The following is a 19,189-nucleotide window of genomic DNA, read 5'->3' on the forward strand; positions in this document are numbered from 1 at the left end:
ATTAAGGAAATATGGAAACCTGGTGAAAAGACCAGATTCTCCAGTCTACTTTGTTTTTAATATTTTCATTTGTTATAGTTAAGGTCCTGATGATTATATAGCAAATAACTTTCATAGGGCAAAACCTAGGAACTCTGAAATCTCAGCATAGGAATGAAATGGCATGAGTGTGACAGAAGGATTATGGCATGATAGTGTGGAGGAACTTAGCTGCTCCAGACCCTCTGTCAGGGATGGAAGCCATCTCTCGAAGAAGGGACAGGGGTTCGTTAAAGAAGCAACCATGTAAAGGAAAGGTAGATACTGACATCTCCCCTCCCACCCCCCCCAGACAAAGATGAGAAACAATGTATTTTAAAATATTTTAAAAATATGCCATACTGAAAAATTGTCCCTTTAACCGTATACACTTTGGAGATATATTTTTTTGTCTTTTTAGGACTGCACCGGCAGCATTTGAAAGTTTTCAGGCTAGGGGTCGAATCGGAGCTTCAGCCGCCAGCCTACACCACAGCAATAGCAGCGTGGGATCTGAGCCGCATCTGTGACCTACACCATAGCTCATGGCAACACCAGAGCATTAACTCACTGAGCCGGGTCAAGGCTCAAACCCGCGCCCTCATGGATACTAGTTGAGTTCATTTCCACTGAGCTGCAATGGAAACTCCATGTCCTGGAGGTATTTTTATGTTAGCATCTAAAGCTAAAACCGTCTAGATGGTGCCCAATATCTTGGACAGAATCCGAAATACTTGTTAATATGAAGATTTCTCTGATAAAAAAATTTGCCACCATGTAACACCATTCTTAAGGTAAATTCATTGTTAAAACAATAAAACAGCACTGGTTTTGGAGGGGTCTGTTTTCTACAGTGCTTCCTTAAACTCCTGCAGAATTTCTGAATTTGAGTGATCAGTAGCTCACAGGGGTCTTGAGGGCTTGTATGCAAAGACCTCTTAGAAGCACAGAGTTGAAGTGGATCTCAAAATTCTAGTTAATTGAGTCTTCTACTGAAAAGGTCTCAACTGAAATATTACAGATGGTTGCTCCTCCTATCTAGAAACAAACAAGCCAAGAAACAAGTTTTAGGAGATAACTACTTCAGAGGTTTTTTTTTTTTACTCTTGCATAATGCAAAAGGAAAAAAAAAAATCTTGTGAAATACTCTCCCAGTAAAATATTAGCTAAATTGAAACACCATTTTGGTGGTGATATTTTTTATGGTTTGCTATAAATGAATATTTTTGATTAATGGAATCGGTTGTATTCCAAGTATTTCAAGATTTATGGCTTTCTTGTGTTTGCAGCATGTGAGAGTTCCCATAACCTTGATGGTACAAACTCATGTAATTTCTCACAGAAATGAATGTTCATGTTGATTTTAGTATGGGTACAACCAACGATTCTCTAACGGCATCTTTTCTTTAAAGAATGATTATATTTAGTGGGTCCCAGCAATGAAATCACTGTAATGAGGAATAAAAGATTGTAAATAAGAATAACAATGTTATTAATCATCTAAATTAGTCATTTATGGCACATTTCTGTACCTGAAATATTTCCATAGGAAATAGTGCTAAAATTCACATTTACTTATAATTAGACATAATACAAACCTTCTCTCATTATAACAGTTGCCCAAATCCCAATTCAACTTCATTTCATTGACTTTGATTTCTGGACTGAAAGCATTAAGCTTGAAACCAGTGAAAAATGTGCATTCAATTAAGAAGTAATTAGATTCTCAATCACCCTTACCACACACTAGGGATGAGGGAAGAAGGGAGAAAAATGTGACTCATTGTAGTGTGTAAAACAGTTTTGTTAATTAGTTTAGTGCTAATTGAGATTGAGAAAGTGTCAAAGTATCATAACATAGGTTTGCTTCTGAATTATTTTATTTTATTTTGTCTTTTTAGGGCCACACCCTCAGCACATGGAGGTTCCCAGCCTAGGGGTCGAATCAGAGCTGTAGCCACCAGCCTACACCACAGCCACAGCAACGTGGGATCCGAGCTGCGTCCGTGACCTACACCACAGCTCATGGCCACTGAGCAAGGCCAGGAATCGAACCTTCGTCCTCATGGACACTGGTCGGATTCATTTCCGCGGAGCCACAATGGGAACTCCTGCTTCTGAATACTTCGAAAGCTAAGTGTGATGTTTGCTGGTACTTTGATGCAGAGCCATGTAGGAAACACCAAGCACTATCATGTGTCCTAGAGTTTTGGTTAAAGTTTCTGTGTTTATTCTAGCGACACATCCTAGAGAGTGATGAAGGGGAAAGAACTAATGCTTTTTAAAGCATCAGGCACTGTGCTCTATTTTAGCTCATTTAATCCTCACAATAATCCTGTGAGGCATGTGTTTTTATTTTCATTTTAGAGATAAAGCAACTGAGGCCGAGAGGGTTTGAGTTTCTTGCTCAAGGTCGCAGCCAATGCAATGCAAAGCAAGGATTCAAACCCAGATAGGTTTAATTGCAAACCCTGAGCTCTTTTCACTATATCACATTTCAGATAACAAAGAGCAGACAATTCTGAAGTCTTTGTATATCTTTGCCTCCTTATCTCTTTAGATAAGATCCTGGCAATGAGATACCTTGGGAAAAGGCCATGTGTGTTTTCACTTTTGGTAACACATTGCTAATATCCCCCGAAGGGTTATGCTAATTTATGCTTGTGCAGTGGATCGAAGGTATTTTTGCCCTTTTGAAAATTAATCACTCTGTATACTTTCCACCTCTTTCTCATCTCCTTTTAACTTCTCACATGCCTCACATTCTTGAAATGTGTTCATCTCCATTTACCTACTGAAATTGCTATGGAAAGAGTCACCTTTGATTTCTTTTCATTCTTTGTTCCTCTGTCTTTAAATATAATACATGTTCATGGCAGAAAAGTCAAACAATACAGAACGAAATGAATAAGCAGTGGGGTTTCCCTGGTGGCTCAGTGGATAAGGATCTGATGTCACTTCTGTGGCTTGGATTCGATCCCTGGCCTGGGAACTTCTGCATGCCTCAGACAGAACATAAGGCAGCAAGCATCTCAAACCCTCATCTCAGTGACAGCATCACCAGCACTGGGGTGAAAATGGAGCCCCCCTCACCCCATAGCACAGTGAGGGATGGCTCACCACTAATTAGCTGTGTGACCCGACAAAGTTACTGGTATCTCTGAGTCTCTGTTTTCATCACTTAAAAGAAAACAGTAATAGTACCTACCTCATGGGGTGATTGTGAAGATACAATGAGATAGTGCAATTAAAGTTCTTAACATATTTTGGTCTATAGTGTAAGTATTTAGTAAATTTTTGTTCTTTGGATCTCTTTATGCATGTATCTCATGAGCATATGCACACAAAATAGATATTTTTCTATCTGCTTATCTGATATATCTTTTCATGTCTTTCAGGAGATATATGTCAGACTTTTTCATGATTGTACATAAGTTGCTTCTAATTATGTACCAAAATTTATTGAGCTGTTCTTCTCTTATTGTCCGTTTTAGATCATTTGCAGTACTTTGCTATAATCAACAGTACTGCGGTTAACATATGCATCTCTTTCTTTAAAGACATCTCAGTAATGAGATTACTGGGTCAGACAGTTTTAATTATAAACTGTGTGTATGCAAATTGTTCTCCCTAAGAGCTGTATTACTTTACATTCCCACTGACCATATGTCCAACCACACATTCTTCTTCACCTTCACCGATATTATTTTCAAACTTTTATCCTCACCAGTCTGATTAAAAATGACTCTGTTATTGTATTAAGTCTTTCTGTGAATGTTTGGTTTTATCCCTGAATTTCCAGTTCTGTTCCACTAGTCCCTCTATTCATGAGCACTGGCCGCCACGCTTGTGGCATTGGTGTATGTTTCATTGTTTGGTAGGACAAGATCCCTCACTAATCTCTTATGCAGAATTTCCTGTTTTCACATGTTTAATTCTTCCAGCTTGAATAAGCTAAGTTATAGGATTGTTTTATCAGAAGGACTGAAATAAAGAATGAAAGAGAAGGTGGAAAAAAAAAAGAATGAGAGAAAGAGAAAAAGAAAAAGAATCCTGCTAGAATTTTTCGTGTGGATTGCATTGAATATGTAGAATAATTTAAGGAGAATTGATAGTATTACAATATTGAATCTTTTTATCAAGGAACAATGCATGGATCTGTGTTTATTGTTAAAGTTTTAAAAAACATATTTCTTAGATGTTGTGTCATTCTTTCCTCTGACTAAATTTGCTACTGAATGTACATTTGGGCTCTGGAGTCAGCCTGGGGTGTGGCTTCTACCTGCTACTGCACGGTTTGGGCAAATTTTTGATATTCTTTCAGCATCAATTTCCTCGTCTGTGAAATGGGAATACTTAGACATACCTCCTAGATATGTGAGCATTAAGTGAAATATGGTAAAATGCATAGCACGGTGCTGAGCAGGGGGTTAGCATTCAATAAATGGAAGCTGTTATTACTAGAATTGGTTTTGTTATCATCAATTTTGATTAGTGTCATTTTTATTATTTTTTTATTGGTTACTGCTTTTTTATGGAAAAAAATAATTGCTTGAGTTTATCTTGGCTTTCTTAACTATCCTTCTAAGGTAGTTTCCGATAACATTTTAGTTGATTGGGTTTTTTCTAAGTAGACCCTGAACACATCAGTAAATAGTGACAATTTTATCTTCTCCCTTCTAATTTTAATACTTCGTATTTTCTTGGGCCTTCTAGAATTCCCAGAATAATGTTATATAATTAGCAGTGATATCTGGTATCCCTTTCTTATTTCTGATACGCCCGGCTTTTGATTTCCAAATCCTGCAGCATCTTTCCCACCTTCTGTCCTTTAAATATCAAAAGCACTTGACACTCTCGACCTCTTCCTTTTCCTTTCTCCCATTTCTCTTGATTTTCCTTCCTTCTGAACTGATCCTGGTATTAGTGGGCATGTTGAAAAAGAAGGTGCCTATTTGTGCCTTGGTTGCGATAGAAGGACATTTATTTTTAACCTTCTTTTCTGTGTATGGCGGTATTCTAGGGCCTGCGTGCAAATATAAACAGTATCAGGGTAGAGCCCCCTGAAGGAGCTTACAGCCTAGTGTGGAGAGTGAATCAGGTAACACAGGTAACTGCAGGTGCAAGCGGTATGGGGACACTGGCCCAGAGTGTTGTCCCAGCAGACCAGAGGAAGAGAGCATTCTGATGTCTAGCATCATGCTATTTCTTTAAAGACTCTCCTTTTGGAGATTTTACATGGAATTATCTTACTTAAAAGGGGACATGAGCAGTGGGTTATCAATTTGCTGAGCCAAACTCCCTGGAGCTGAGGGCAGCCTGGTGATCTGCAGAGGCCTCTGAGCAGGACACGAGTGCACGTGTGCTGCTTTATTTTTGATAGCTTTTCAGAAAATTCTCCAGTGGTGATTTGACTTGCACTCATTCCCCAGGGTCTCTTCATAGAAGATAATTTAAGGTTCAGAAACAGTCACATGAAAGATAGCATCTGTTATAATTATATTGAAATAGCTGATGATTTAGAAGACTTCTCAGGATTATGGCCATACTTCAGGGTCTCATTAGGAACAGTGATCATTGTATAATGGAAAATTTCCTTTTATAGTTAAGCTTTCTTATTATTTATATATAGATAAGTGGGTATTTGGAGGAAGTCCCAAAGGGGAGAGAGTCAACCTGATTACTTTTTTATGGTCAAAGTGTCATTTCTTTAGATGGTTTTACCAGGTAAATTTGTACTCTGGTTACCAAGGAGTAGAGTTATTGTAAAAAGTTTAGAAAATATACGAATGTATGAAAAGGGACTTTTGTGTCAAATCATGGTAATCCATTAAGCAAAAAAGGCATTTAATTTTGTGTCCACCACGAAGTGCATTAAAATAACAGGAAAGAGGATTTTTTCTGAAGTGTGAAAACCTACAAGAATAGAGAAAACCAGACGGCAACAACAGTATTTTGGAAGCTGAAAGCAGATGGTTGTGGTGATGGGCTTAGCAGATATGAGGAGCAAGGCTGTTTACGTGACAGAATCTCTCAAAGCCCCAGGAGTTGGTGGCAACAGACACCTCTGGATATTGGAGGAAAAGGAGACTAACTGTGTCTGTTGTTAAGAGCTGTTTCCGAAGCAGTTACATCTCCAGATCCCTTCCCAATTTGTGGTGGATCCCTGGATGTCCCTGTCTTAGGGGACATAGGCAAGACTGAGGATCAGGATACCTCACTGAAAACAGGGTGGTTAAGTAACTTCTTTCCCCACTCGGCCGTCAGTACACGCGCAGAAAGACCTCTACCCAGTGGAAGCTGCTGCAAGCTGTCCTTCACCAAAATGGAGTAAGCCAGAAAACAGATGTGGGATCCAGGAAGCAGGAGACCCGACAATGGCAAAAGGCAAAGGAGATCCCCAGAATGACGGTGAAGTGAGGCTGCTGCTGTAGAGGGTGTGAGTCCTGGGGAGAGCAGATGAGAAGGTTCTAGAAGAGCTTCCTCCAGGAGGATGAAATCTATAGCCTGAGTTGATAGACTGAGGAGAGTCAGGCAATTCTAGGCTTTTCTCAAGATGCTGGAAGCATCTTTCTGGAGAAACTGAATAAGCCAAGGAACACTCCAATGAATCAGCCCAGACAGCTCATCCTATAGAGGGCAGGACAGATAAGCCTCCCTGTGTGCTCGGAGCTTGCACTCTGGTTTTCTTGTAATGGTTCTTCTATTTCAGATACGAGCAAGTTAAAGATATTTGAAGAAGCCCTATAACATGTCAGAGCCCAAAACAAAGAGAAGAAGGTAAGTGATAAGACATAAATACTTAGGAAAAGAAAAACTTCCAAAAAGTAATCATTCATATCTTCAGAGAGGTAAGAAAAGAACTTACAACCATTGAATAGGAATCAGATGCTATTAGGAAAAGGAATATTTTTTAAAAAAACGAACAAGAGCTTTTGGAAATTAGAGACATGATAGCAGAAATGAAAAAGCTTACAGCATAATCAGAAGTCAGAATTGAAGAAATGCCCTAGAGCAAAACACAGGAGAGAAGAAAATTGGAGGATCCATCTAGTAGGTCCATTATCCAAATAATAGGAAACCTGGAGAGAGAGCAGAGAAAATTTAGCAGAGGAGCAGCAACAAAATCATTGAAAATGTTTCTCAGAACTCATGGACATACATTTACACGTTGGAAGGACCCACTGAGTTTCCAGTGCAGTAGATCAAAATGCATCCACACTAAGGCACTATTGTTGTGAAATTTCTGAGCCATGAGGCAGAAGATACAGGGAGGAAAAAAAAAAAAACAAATCAGAATCTAAGAGCTTGGAGTTTAATTGTCAGACTTCTCAACAGCAATACTGGAAACTAAAAGTCGGGGAAGCATGACCTTCAGAATTCTGAGGGAAACTCACAGTCCGCCTACAATTCGTAACCCAGTCAGACTTTGAGTAGTCATGTTCAGATATCCAGGTCATTGAAGGTGTATTTCCCAGGAAACTACTGGAAGATGGAGTTCGCCACAATGGAGCAAGCCAAGAAAACAGGTACGAGATCAGGAGACAGGAGGTTGGACAAAGGTGAAAGGCAGAGGAGATCCTCAGAATGATGGTGCAGTGAGGCTGCTGCCACAGAGGGTATGAGCCCAGTGAGAAAGTTCTAGGGGAGCTTCCTCCAGGAAGACGAAGTCGATAGACTGCCTGATGTGCCTTACGTTCACAAGAGGAGAGTCAGACAATTGTAGGTAGTTTTGGATTGAGTACATAGAGGACTAGGGTGGACAAAAACTCAATTATTCACTGCAGAGGAAACAAAAAGTTGTATGGGGAAGGAAATTTAATGATATATTCATACACATAGTTCAGTTCTGAATACTATTTGTATCATCACAATGGGAGAACCTGAATATTGATCCAACCCAAATGGGGAAGATGGAGTGAAGGGAAGGGTTTCCAGTGTATGGGTGGGGTGTGTGTGTGTGTGTATGTGTGTGTGTGTGTGTGTGTAGGGCAGTGGGGGCTGACTGGAGGAAAGACAGTCAAATCGTCCTTCCCTATAGGGAAAGACTACAGACAGTGCTGAAAAAGAAAACAAAAGGAGTAAAAACAATCACACCAACTAGCTCCATGGTATTAATAAGATAATTAGCCAAGAAAATTGAGGAGGAGAAAATTGTTGGCATATGGGACTGACAGCTTTCCTAACAAACCCAATATTATACACTATGGGCATGTATAATATTGATACAAATAGAAAAGTTAAAAATAGAGCAATTGCTCCTGTCCTTTTGTTACACTTTTAAATGTATGTATACACACAAGTGTGTGCACACGTGTACTACATGTGCATACATACATGCATCTTCTTGGGGTGTTTGCTTTGGACCAGATGTTGTGCTGGGCCTTGAGAACACAGTGCAGATGAGATCCAGTTTGATTCCGTCCCAAGAAAGCTTTCTCTGAAATACTGAAAAGTAAATGCCAAACACATGCTATAAAAAATAATAGATCGTACCATAGTTCAATTTTTAGCTAGTGAGATGTCTGTAAAATCAACTGAAATTGTCACTAGTAGCTCAGCTAAGTGCCCGGGAGGGCCCGTTATCACATTATATCTGTTGTCATATTTCACTTCACCCAATCCCTGCAAAGTATGTATTGTCTTCTGAGGCTCAGAAGGATCGAGTGGATTGCCTAAAACCTTACTGTGCTGGTGGCAGGGCTGAGATTTGAACTTGAGTCTTGCTTATTCCACATCCACACCCCATACTGTGATCAACTGAAACATTTTCCCAGGTAGACTGGTATCTCGCAGTGAACAAGATCCTACATCCATCTCTGGTGGGGTCTAATAGATACCCTCAGAGTGCCTTGGCTTTGAGAGGGTGACATTTTCTTTGCTTGAAAAAGAGGAGGAAAACTCAATAAGCATAGGGCATTCTCTTCAGTTTTTCTCATGAGGGAGATCTTGTAGAGTGAGTACCTAAATTCACCAGCAGAGTCCACACTCAGGTAAAGTAGAATTCATCCCAAGTTTCTTGAGAACCATCTAAATCAAGCCCTTAGAGCTTCGGAAATGAATGAGACACCGATGGGCATGCACTCACATTGTGCTGTGGATGTGTGTTCAGTGTTAAAATGCTTGGGTAAGCCCTCATCTTGTGTCATCACAGTGTCTGCATTTTTCCTTACTTATCTTGTCTAATTGATGTTTTGGCCCATAGTAGATTAATTTTTAGAGTAGTGGATACATTCTTAAAACGAAACTGTATAACTTTGATGAGCTTGGAATCTCTGCTCTCTAGACCAGCCTTTCCCAAATGTCTCTGTAGAGCCTTCGTCCATCAAGATGTTTGTTAAATCAAGAGGTTACCCTTGAGTTCCCTGGTGGCTCAGTGGGTTAAGGATCTGACATTGTTATTGCTGTGGCTCTGGTTACTGCTGTGGTATGGGTTCTGTCCCTGGCCTGGGAACTTCCACATGCCGCAGGTCTCGCCAAAAAAAAAAAAAAAAAAGACTTTCCCCATAAATTTGGAGAATCCTGAAATATTACTCTCCTTTTGGAGATTTACACTGTATATTCACATATTAGAAACTCTGAGATGGTTTTGTATGAAAGAAGCATATTTTACTCAATAGAGTAAAACCAGAGTTTCTACAACCTTTTTGAATATAGATTCATTTTTTTCCACCCAACTTCTAGTGTTGTTGGAACACATTTTAGGAAATGAGGGACTCCAGGTTATTTTCCTTTTGCAAAAAATTCATACATGCTGACTTTTAGGCTCCTTTATAAAGCTCTAAAATGCTGAGTCTTTTTTGATCATCAGTCAGTTTCATGTCAGTCATTTTGACTTATAATTTGTTGAGTTTTAGCTATTAAATAAAAATACATAAGCAGTGTCCTATTTTACCTTTTTTCCTTTTTGTTTTGTGTAATCTTTATTTTATTTTTTAAAATTTTATTTTATATTGGAGTATAATTGATTCACAATGTTGAGTTAATTTCAGGTGCACAGCAGAGTGATTCGGATATACATATAAATGCATCCATTTTTTTTCAGATGCTTTTCCATATAGATTATTACAGAATATCGAATAGAGTTCCCTGTGCTATTCAGTAGCTTCTTGTTGATTATTTATTTTAGATAAAGTAGTGTGTACTGTTTTACCCTTGAAATCATATCTGTGAGGCGTAATCTTAAAGATTTGGTCATGACTCACTATCTTATTCGAAATTTAATTTAGAAATATATGCCACCAGATTGCTAAAGTTTTCTAATAAATTGTTTCAGAAATTATATATATATTTATATGAATATATGGGTGTACATATGTGGACACATATAGCCCATTACATAAGCGTATCTGTACACACACCGTGTATTAACAATTTTAAAGTATTCCATTGTATCATAGTTTATTAAAGGAAAATTTTTTTTTTTTTTGTCTTTTTGCTATTTCTTTGGGCTGCTCCTGTGGCATATGGAGGTTCCCAGGCTAGGGGTCACATCGGAGCTGTAGCTGCCGGCCTACACCACAGCCATAGCAACGCAGGATCCGAACTGTGTCTGCAACCTACACCACAGCTCACGGCAACGCCGGATCCTTAACCCACTGAGCAAGGCCAGTGATCGAACCCGCAACCTCATGGTTCCTAGTCGGATTCGTTAACCGCTGCGCCACGACGGGAACTCCAGGAAGGAGACTATTTACTTTTTTCCACTTTCTTGCTGCAGTGGATATCCTTGCACATAAAATCTTTGTGTGATTAGGTGATTATATCTCTATTATAAGTTTTGAAAAGTTTAATTCTGGGTCAAAGGTATATGCATTGTGAATTTTAATGGATTTTATTTTTTGCCCAAAAGATTGGACTAGTTTACATTTAGCAGCTGTGTGAAAGTGTCAGTTTCCCCCCTCCCATCTCTGGCAATGTGAGTAAATATATGAACTAAAATCTTAGCTAATGTCATTTTCCTAAAGGGGAAGACTGTTTATTCGTTACCTCAAAAAGTACAATTGTTTTTATGTGTTATTCTATATTTATTTTTATATATTTATTTAATAGAATTGCTTGGGGACAAGGAAGAAGTGGTGTTTGTGCCATTACTACACAGAAAATTAATGACAATAGCTAAAAGCTCTATTTTTATTTATTATTATGCATGACATGTACATTTTTTTGTTTAGATAATAGGTCCAGCATTCATTTATTTATTTTGGTTGAAAATATGTATTTCTGTGAAATTTTGCATTAATAGATTCTGCATAGAAATAGTTATTGTAGACATCATGGAAAAATGGTAGCGATGACAACCTTGAGCATGAAGATATTTTTGCAATTTCCGCCTTTTCTCAGGAAATGTCTAGTTTTTGCTGTCTCCTGTTAGACTGTATAAGACTTTTCAGTTGGCTGTGGAGGAATGTCAGGAACATAATTGATTCATTCTTTTTGCCTAAAGGAGGAAGACAATGGTCCTCTAGTGCCCTTGGATGAGAAACGGAGACTTTGACCTGCAGCTTCAGTTTATCCTCAAAGCCTGCATTGTTTGTCTTCATCTAATCCAACTTTGATGGACATCTGTGACAGCTGCCTGTACACATGCTCTAATGAAATATTAGAAATGGCTGTACCTTCAAAAGAAACCCCGTATTATATATCCACATCACCGCTGCTAGTCTTCATATTTTTGCACATACTGTTTATTGCTTATGTGTAGAAGAAATGAAACTAGTTTTCGGAGTTATTATTAATATGAATATATATCATGTATTAATACTGAGACAGGAAAAATACATTGCCAGCCTTAGCAGTCCTTCATTTCCTGTCTCCAACAGAAAATTCACTCATTCGGAGAATAATGCAATTCTTGATAATAAAATGCAAGTTCTGATCAAGAACAGCATACAGCTTCAAAATGGAATGTGAAGGATTAGTAAAAATCCTCTCCCATGTTACTTTTCAGCCCTCACCATGATTAATGTCCGGGTGATTTGTTATGATTTGTGAGTTAATGCGCAAACCTGATAATCACTTTATATATTAATTTCTTAGCTAAAGGGTTTAATTGAATCTAGGATTCTAATCATATTTATTTGACGTATTAGAAGCCGTGGTTTCTAGGACTTTGAGAAAGGTATAATAAATAAATAGAGTAAAAAAGTGGACACTTTATTTTTATTTTATAGCTTTATTTTCCACGATAGAAGCATATATTTAATAGTACTCCATAATAATTTAGTGTTGTACATTTTGTAAGACTTTAAAGTATTTTATTCTATAGGTTTCACTTCAATGTATTGAATGTTTCTTTCTAAGGTGACTAGCAATATCCTTATTTTAATTTTAAGTGCTGCTGGCAAATTAAGCATAGGCTTAGATGCCGTTAGATGTGACCAAATGAGATAATTTACATAAAGCAGTAGAGTGCCTGGCAGAAAACAAGTACTTAATAAAGATTATTTATGGTTATAATTATTGGCATAAAACTAATGACTTCAATGACGTAGACTTATTTTGGAGGGATTTTGTGATGCCAAGTATCTAAGTTAGACATAGCGATTATACAGATGGAATAAGTGTATTCGTTGAAAGGTTTAGATGGGGTGAGTAGATGTTGTAATAATGAAAGCATTAAATACAAATAAAAATCACACAAAGCATTTCTGCAAATGGAAGCAAGGAAAGTTCATGGTGGAACCTTTGGCAGGGAGCGAGAGGACCAGAGCCGCCCCAGGAGGGAAGCAGGGGCCGATGAAGGGTCTGGATCCCACGTCGCCATGGACCACATTAGGGCAGATCAAGCAGTGCCTCTGAGCCACAGAGGCAGCCCTGGATTCTTTGTTTTGTAGTTTCTTGCACACAGAAATGAAGAAATGGTAAAGCAGGGCTGCAAAAAACTTGGCGTATTTGAACACGTGTTGTATAGACTAAAACAGATACCACATGCTTTCCAAACATTGGCTGTGGGTGTATCTTCTTTTGTAGTTCACATCAAAAGGCAAAATCTGAAGCCTTTCTTGAGTGAGAGGCCAGCTGGGCTGCGGGCACTCCTCTGGTAGAACCTGCTTTGAGGCCCTGGGACTAAACAGTATACAGGCCCCCAGCTTCTCAGCTCCTCAGCTGGGGACTGTTCTTGGACTTGACTTTAGATGCTTCTTACAGACTCCCATCATTGTCCTTGAGAAATACAAAATAAACATAACAACAAAAGCTAATTCAAATGACTTCCAGGGTAATATCTAATATTTCCCCTCCAAAAAATATTTTTTTAAGTGAAGCAATCAAACTTAACTGTATATTTTCCAGTCAAAAGACCGAAAAGAATTACTTGATTTGGCTTGTGGTGTCCATCAGTGAGATTGCCTGGAAGCTTCTATTCTTTAATGTGGGAAGTCCCTTCATTCCACTGCTAGGTGCCTCAGACTCAGACTATTAATGCTGGTTATAGTGATGCTTTCATAGGAATGAGTTGAAAGAGTTAGTCAGTCAACAAAAGTGCACATGACTGATCTTAGATCTATTTTGATGGTGGCATGGCAAGGAAAAGTAGAAGGATCTGGAAATTGGGGAAGGCACCTCCCAAAGCAAAGTGTAGTTAACTGGGGATAAGGGACAAATTGCACAGAGCTTGAAATTTAATGTAGGGTGGATTTTGTTTACCTAATAGGAAAAAAGGCAAAACCAAGGTTCTTTTTTTTTTTTTTTTTTTTTTCCCCCCACATAGTTTATACATACATAAGCACCTCTGATTCTTGGTAATTAATGTAGTTGATGGTATGTAAAGTGACATTGATCTCACAGGCTTGTTAGTTAATTTGAGTCATTTTGTTGGTCAGTCTAACTAAAAGACTCTGATTTTGTTGATCCTTTTAATGAACCAACATATGATTTTGTTAGTTTTCTCTACTACTTTCGGATAATCTTTATTATCTCCTTCTGCTTGCTGTGCGTTTATTTAGTGCATTTTTCCAGTATTGTATCTTAAGGTGGGAATTTAGGTTATTGGTTTGAGATCTTTTTAAATAAAGGCATTTATAGTTATACATTTTCCTCTAAGCATTGCATCCTGTAAGTTTTGTTTGTTATGTTTTTGCTTTCTTTCATCTCAAAATATTTTCTAGTTTGCCTTGTGATTTCATCTTTGACCCAGTGGTGTCTTAGGAGAGTTTCCACATATTTATAAATTCCAGAATTTCTGTTGCTTTATAATTTTCATTGTAACATACTTAGTGTGATTTGAATTCTTTTAACTTTATTGAGGCATGTTTTATAGCCTAGCATATGGTTTATTCTGGGGAATGTTTTTCATGTGTATGTAAGAAGAATGTGTATTCTGCTGTTGTTAGTAAATATTCTATAGATATCTGTTAGGTCTAGTTGCTCATCTGCCTATTTTTATCTATTATTGAAAGCAGGATTTTGGAGTCTCTAGCTATTGTTGTTGAATTATCTATTTCTTGCTTCTGTTTTGTCATTTTTTTTCTTGATGTATCTTAGGGCTCTGTTGTTAGGTATATATATGTTTATAATTTTTATACTTTTCTGATGGGGCTATCCTTTTATCATTGTAAAATGTCTTTTTCTCTAGAAGCATTTTTGATTTATAAAACACTTTGTGAGGTATTAGTATAGCACTCTAGCTTTCTTATGGTTGCTGTTTGCGTGATGTTATCTTTTTTCCATCCTTTTACTTTCAGCCTATTTGAGCTTTAAAGCTGAAGTAGACAGCTTACAGTTGGATCTTGTTTTTCCATTCAGTCTGACAGTCTCTCTACCTTTCAACTGAATTGTTCAACCCATTTATATTTAATGTTATTGTTGATAATAGCTGAGTTTCTGTTTGCCTTTCTACTTTTTGTTTTCTATCTGTGTCATATTTTTTCTGTGTCCTTTCTTCATTGTCTTCTTTTGCACTAACTGGATGTTTTCCAGTACACTGTTTCTCTTTTTTTCTTTTATTATTCTCCAGTGTTCTATTTCAGTTGCTTTAATGATTTTTTTAAAAACTTTCTTTGGAGTTTATTTTCTTAGTGATTGCTTGTGGCTTACATATACATGTTCACTTTTTAGAATCTACTTCAAATTTATATTAACTTGATTACAGTGAGATATTAGACATGGTGCCCCTCTATTTCTCTATTCCTCTTTTCTCTTTTTGTGCTATTACTATTCTACATATTGCACCTATATACACTTCAAATTCAACAATATATTAGTATAATTATTATTTTATTTAATGGTGTATCTATTAAAGAAGCCAAGCAAAGAAAGAGAATATATATACTTATTTATTTTTATTTTATTTAGTTAATTTTTTTTTCTTTTTGTGTTTTCTTGAGCTACTCCCGTGGCATATGGAGGTTCCCAGGCTAGGGGTCTAATCAGAGCTGTAGCCACCGGCCTATGCCAGAGCCACAGCAATGTGGGATCTGAGCCGCATCTGCAACCCACACCACAGCTGATGGCAACGCCGGATCTTTAACCCACTGAGCAAGGCCAGGGATTGAATCTGGAACCTCATGGTTCCCAGTCAGATTCATTAACCACTGCACCATGACGGGAACTCCCAGATATGCTTATTTATTTTTATAGAATTTTTTATACTAATCTCATTCCCATTTCTGTTTCTTTTAATTTGGTCCTTTGGATTCAAATTACCATCTTGTGTCTCTTTCTTGCTCTAATATTGCTTTTTTCTCACCTACTTCCTTCACGTTGTTATTGTCAAAGATATTTCATTTTTATATGTTCTAAGTCAAGTAGTACAATTATATAATATTGTTTTATATAATTACTTTTTTAAATAAGGAAGGAATGTACATTTTTATTATCCTTTATAATTACATAATTACTGTTATCAGTGTTCTTTGTTTTTTGGTGTGGATTCAAATTATTCAGGTCACTTGTCTGAAGAATTTCTTGTAAGGGAAATCTGCTGGCAACAAATTCTTTTAGTTTTTATTATGTAAGAATGTCTCCATTTTTTTTTAATAATTTTTTTTTATTTTCCCACTGTACAGCAAGGGGGTCAGGTTATCCTTACATGTATACATTACAATTACATTTTTTCCCCCACCCTTTCTTCTGTTGCAACATGAGTATCTAGACAAAGTTCTCAATGCTATTCAGCAGGATCTCCTTATAAATCTATTCTAAGTTGTGTCTGATAAGCCCAAGCTCCCGATCCCTCCCACTCCCTCCCCCACCCATCAGGCAACCACAAGTCTCTCCTCCAAGTCCATGATTTTCTTTTCTGAGGAGATGTTCATTTGTGCTGGATATTAGATTCCAGTTATAAGTGATATCATATGGTATTTGCCTTTGTCTTTCTGGCTCATTTCACTCAGTATGAGATTCTCTAGTTCCATCCATGTTGCTGCAAATGGCATTATGTCATTCTTTTTTATGGCTGAGTAGTATTCCATTGTGTATATATACCACATCTTCCGAATCCAATCATCTGTCGATGGACATTTGGGTTGTTTCCATGTCCTGGCTATTGTGAATAGGGCTGCAATGAACATGCGGGTGCATGTGTCTCTTTTAAGTAGAGTTTTGTCCGGATAGATGCCCAAGAGTGGGATTGCGGGGTCATATGGAAGTTCTATGTATAGATTTCAAAGGTATCTCCAAACTGTTCTCCATAGTGGCTGTACCAGTTTACATTCCCACCACCAGTGCAGGAGGGTTCCCTTTTCTCCACAGCCCCTCCAGCACTTGTTATTTGTGGATTTATTAATGATGGCCATTCTGACTGGTGTGAGGTGATATCTCATGGTAGTTTTGATTTGCATTTCTCTTATAATCAGCGATGTTGAGCATTTTTTCATGTGTTTGTTGGCCATCTGTATATCTTCTTTGGAGAAATGTCTGTTCAGGTCTTTTGCCCATTTTTCCATTGATTGATTGGCTTTTTTGCTGTTGGGTTGTCTAAGGTGTTTATATATTCTAGAGATTAAGCATTTGTCAGTTGCATCATTTGAAACTGTTTTCTCCCATTCTGTAAGTTGTCTTTTTGTTTTCTTTTGGGTTTCCTTTGCTGTGCAAAAGCTTTTCAGTTTGATGAGGTCCCATGGGTTTATTTTTGCTATAATTTCTATTGCTTTGGGAGACGGACCTGAGAAAATATTCATGATGTTGATGTCAGAGAGTGTTTTGCCTATGTTTTCTTCTAGGAGTTTGATGGTGTCCTGTCGTATATTTAAGTCTTTCAGCCATTTGGAGTTGATTTTTGTGCATGGTGTGAGGGTGTGTTCTAGTTTCATTGCTTTGCATGCAGCTGTCCAGGTTTCCCAGCAATGCTTGCTGAGTAGACTTTCTTTTTCCCATTTTATGTTCTTGCCTCCCTTGTCAAAGATTAATTGACCATAGGTGTCAGGGTTTATTTCCGGATTCTCTATTCTGTTCCATTGGTCTGTCTGTCTGTTTTGATACCAGTACCACACTGTTTTGATGACTGTGGCTTTGTAGTATTTCTTGAAGTCTGGGAGAGTTATGCCTCCTGAATGTCTCCATTTTACCTTTACTTGTGAAAGATAATTTTACCGAATGTAAGACTCTTGGGTGACATTTAAAATTTTTTTCTTTTAGCACTCTGAATATGATACTGCTTTCTGGCTGCCACTGTTTCTTGTGAGATGCCAGCTATTCAATGTAATGGGATTCCCTTCAATGTGACACATCATTTTTCTGTTGCTGCTTTCAAAATTTTATCTCCCCTCCTCCCATTCCCCCATTTCCCCACCCCCACCCAGTATTCTTACTGTGATGTGTCTGGGTGTGGATCTCTTTGTGTAATCCTGCTTAGATTTATTGTGCTTCTTAGATACGTAGATTAATATTTTTCATCAAATTTGGGATTTGATGGTCATTATTTTAACAAATATTTTCTACCTTTGTCTTTTTCTTCTCTTTATTTGACACTCACAGTATATGAACATTGTCCCCTATTTCTCTGAACCTTTGTTCACCCCCTCCCCACCGCTTCGTCCCCTGTGGGCTTGTTTTTGCTGTTGTTTGCTTGTTTATTTGTTTTGTGACTTGGCTGGACTGTTCTTATCACATATGTTGCTCCATGCAGTGTGGAGCCCGTGATGCAGCTCCTCAGAGAACTGCAGCTCTGGACATGTGCACAGTCGTCCTGGGATGACAGTGATTTAGTAGGACTCTCTTTGAATGTCTCTGTCCTTGATCTCTCTGCTTGGCTGTTTGCCTCCATTGCTATCACACCTAGCTCTTAGGTTCACTAATTCCTAGCTGAGTATTCTCTTTGACAATGCCCTGGGGCATAAATGGCCCTACATCTGGTTCAATTAAGTTTGGAGCCCTTTTTCAGCAGTAGTTTTGAGGCCAGATTTGAGGTTTATTCTGATCCTAGGAGGGTTCTTTTTGGTTGTCTCCCTAGTTCTCTCTGATAAACTAGCTGGTGGTTTAACTTGTTACCCTCACACAGCTAACAATCTCCTCCTAATTCGTTGCCAACAAAATCTCCATTGTTTCCAATAACATCCTTAAGCTTGAACTTCCCCACACCCAGTTATGAATAAAGTCCGTTCTTTTGGAGAGAGCTTTGGTGTTCTTTGTTCTTGTCCACTGCTTCTCGCCATAGGCAACATCTTTGAGTCACAGCTCTGGAGCTTATGAGTGGGGCAGTAACTAGTGGAGTGACATTCTTTCTGGTGGAGTGACAGTCCTGCTTTGCAAACGGGGTTCTAGGTAGGAGCCTCTGGTCTTTGTGGTTTGCCTCTCCCAGCATGAATCTTCCACTCTATAAATAAGCCAAGGCCCTGATATTGTCAGCCCGCTGAACCTAGTGTGTTGAACTTCTGTTCTGAGTGAGGCTGGGTGGAAGAAGGGGGCTTATGAGCTCTTAGAATGTAGCCTCTGCCAACCTTTTAAGTATCTCTTGATGAGGAATTGAGGGAAAAGAGAGCCCATCTTCCAGGCCCTACCTGCTTAGAGAAAATATGTAATTATGCTTAGCTGGAGTGAATGGGTTCATGGCTCAAATTCCAAATAATCTTACAGAGACTTAGGAGATTTTTCTTGACTACATTTTTCTCCACTTGCTGTATGTCCTTGGGAAAATTTCTTGACACTTTAATTTTTTTTCTTCTTTTTTATTCTATCCGGTAGGGTTGTTTTGCTGGGAAGCCAGTCTGTGGAGCCCCTCATGTGGGCATTC

At 38.2% G+C, this 19,189-nt stretch overlaps 1 protein-coding gene across 3 annotated transcripts in view; it reads left to right on the top strand.

The window, feature by feature from the left end:
* The window catches only part of CA8 (carbonic anhydrase 8), a 124,349-nt gene that overhangs the window by 80,079 nt on the left and 25,081 nt on the right, over positions 1-19,189 (top strand). For 2 of the 3 annotated variants that reach the window (XM_021089339.1, XM_021089341.1), the window contains one exon: positions 11,465-12,665. The exons of the other annotated variant lie outside the window; for it this stretch is intronic. The gene's annotated coding sequence lies outside the window, so the exon portion shown is untranslated. Of the gene's footprint in view, positions 1-11,464; positions 12,666-19,189 lie in introns of those variants that run through there. 3 annotated transcript variants of the gene reach the window in all.

This window comes from Sus scrofa, chromosome 4 (genome assembly GCF_000003025.6).
Source record: "Sus scrofa isolate TJ Tabasco breed Duroc chromosome 4, Sscrofa11.1, whole genome shotgun sequence".
In the NCBI taxonomy this organism is placed as follows: Eukaryota; Metazoa; Chordata; class Mammalia; order Artiodactyla; family Suidae; genus Sus; species Sus scrofa.